Below are 2,957 nucleotides of genomic sequence, written 5' to 3'. Positions count from 1 at the left end.
GGAAATCAAAGGGATACCCATCAATTGTGGAATGGCTAAACATGTTGTGGTATACGAAGGTAATGGAATACTACTGTCCGATAAGAAATGTAGATGATACGGAATTCATAATAACCTGGAAAAACCTACACAACATAATGCTGAGTGAGCGAAGGAGAACCAGGAGAACATAATACACAACCACAGATATATGGATTCTGTGATGACTAACCCTGATAGACTTCACTCTTCTCAGCAATACAAGGTACCAAGACAACTTCAAAGGACTCATGATGGAGAGAGTTATCTACAATCAGAGAAAGAACTATGAAGTATGAATGAAGATTGAGGCACACTGTTTGCTCTCCTTTTTTTTTTGTCTTTTGTTTGTTTTTGGTTTTGTTCCTTCTTTCTCCTGATTCATTCCATTGGTCATAATTCTTTACACCTTGACTATTGTGTAAATAAGTTCAGTGTGAAGTTATATGTGGAAGATATATTGGATTCCATGTTGTCTGGGGGAGGAAGAGGGGAGGGAGGGAAAAGAAAATCTGGAACTCAAAATTATGTGGAACTGAGCATTTTAACCAAAAAATAAAAAATCTTAATTAAAAATAGTCTCCTTGCCCACAGGGAACTTCTATTCTGTAGGGGAGAAGCAATCTATGCAATGCTAAATAAATACAGCAGTTATACCTTGACAGTACCTGGGCTTTATTTCGGCCTCAAAGCTGGAAGGCACTAAAGATCCGGAGGAGGAGCAAATGTCTCCCAGGGGAGGGGGCACCTGAGTAGTGTCTTAACTCATTGGACCATGTGCCTGGAATGTTCTCCCCTCCTGCTCTCCCACATCTTCAGGCCCTCTTGGCTTCCTCCAAGTCTCAGTTAACATCTCACTTTCTGTCAGGGACATTCCTCAGTCTTCCGTAGTTTTTATGCCTTACCTCTGATACTACCCCTACATTAGCCTGTCTATATCTGGCTTGTGCAGTTATTTGCATATTTTTCTGCACCATCAGACTATGACCTCCTTGACAGCGTGGACTGTTTACCCTCCCCCCCCCCCATTCTTTGTATCTCTAGCACTTAGAATAGGGCCTGGAACACAGTCGGTGCTTAATAAATACCAGCTGATGGGGCAGCCCCCTTTGAGACCTCCACTGGCGTATGACATTCACCTTTGCCCTTAGAACATTCTCCCCAGTGACTTCCCTCAGCTTCCCCGGCAGCCCCCATGTCAGTACCATTCCAGGACCTGAGCATCCCAGGTCGTGTATCTACTACATTGACAACCTTTAGGAGGAAACTCTCCCAGAGCCATGGGTTCTAGTCATGAGGAGAACAGCTGCCTGCTGGGACTTTCTGCCAACCTCTCTGGTGTTCTTTTCTATGGCTCCTCCCACCAATCAGACTGGTGGCTCAATGCTCCCCATAAGTGACATTCCACTTCCTACCCATGAGTCTTTGCAGAGGTCGACCACAACACCTGGAAGGCTCCTCTGCCTTTTCTCAGCCCCTTAAACTCCCCAGGCCACTTGAAGAGCTGATTAAGCCCTTACTATGTGTACAGCACTCTGCCTGCCCCAGAGACATGAAACCAAAAACAAGTAAGAAGTAACATCTGCCCTAAAGACCCTGGCATTCTACATGTCTGTCCTATGCTCCCAGTAGACAGGAAGTTCCTTGAGGGCAAGGGCTTTGCTTTTAGTATTTTTATTCATAGAATCCAGCCATATGTACAGTGCAGAATAGGTACTTAATAAGTGACCAAATAAATAGGGTCATTGCGAAGGCCTTTGTTCATTGGAACCATTTCACTGGTTTCCATATATGTCTGTCCTTAGCTTGGACACTGGAGCTGTCCACGGAAGTGACAGGACCTACCTCCCATTTCCAGAGCTGACAACCGGTTTGACCCAGGTCGTTTTCCTCGAGGGCATCAGATCAATTCATCCAGGGAGGGTGGGAGAAGGGACGTTAGAGCACTGAAGCCAGATCCTCAGTGGAAGAAGGTGCACCTGACATTTCAAGTGCCTGGCATCTTCCAGCTCAGTAAGTGAATATTAAGTTCCAACCATGTGCCCAACACTGGGGATGAAAAAGATAAGCAAAAAGCAGCCCTGGTTCTAAGGGAACTCCCAATCAACAGGGAGAAGACATATTCGTAGACTGGACCCACAGGTACACGTGTATATTAAATACTTATCTATTCACATATATGTCTGCATGTATGCACAGAGGCAGGAGTGGGGTCCGTAGACACTCATATAAAGTACATGTAAATGTACTCAAGTAAGCATATCTATAGATGTACAGCTAGCATACACGAATGCATTTTCAGTCGCGTCCAACTCTGTTGCCCCATTTAGAGTTTTCTTGGCAAAGTTACTGGGGCACTTTGCATTTCCTTCTCCAGCTCATTTTGCAGATAAGGAGTTAAAGTCAACAGCATTAAATGTCCAGGGTCACACAGATAACTTGTGTCTGAGGCAAGATTTGAACTCAGGATGATGAGTCTTCCTGACTCCGGGACCACAACTTTATGCGCTATGGCGCCACCTAGTGATATATATATATATATACACATACATATATATATATATATATATATATATATATATATATATATATATATATATATATATATATACACATACATATTTAAACAAAATACACACAAATCAATGTGTTTCAGGAAATAATTACTAAAAACTTGGGTAATAAAGCCAGGCCTGAAGAAAGTGGCCTCTGGGCCACTAAGGGAGAAGGAAGTTCCAAAAGGACTAAGCAAACAGGGGGAGCAATGTGGGGCCTGGGGGCAAAGTGCTTTGCAAAGATGCAGCCACTAGAGATGGAGGGCGGAGATGTGCTCAGGAAACCAAAGGCCGACCAGTTGGGCTGGAATGTAGCTTGAATGAAGGGAGAGAAGTGCGATGTGCCTGGAAAGGTTGGTTTGAGCCAGCTTAGGGAGGGCTTTA

The sequence above is a fragment of the Trichosurus vulpecula genome, chromosome 5, assembly GCF_011100635.1.
Source record: "Trichosurus vulpecula isolate mTriVul1 chromosome 5, mTriVul1.pri, whole genome shotgun sequence".
Lineage (NCBI taxonomy): Eukaryota > Metazoa > Chordata > Mammalia > Diprotodontia > Phalangeridae > Trichosurus > Trichosurus vulpecula.
Note: the sequence above shows the minus strand (reverse complement) of the source record.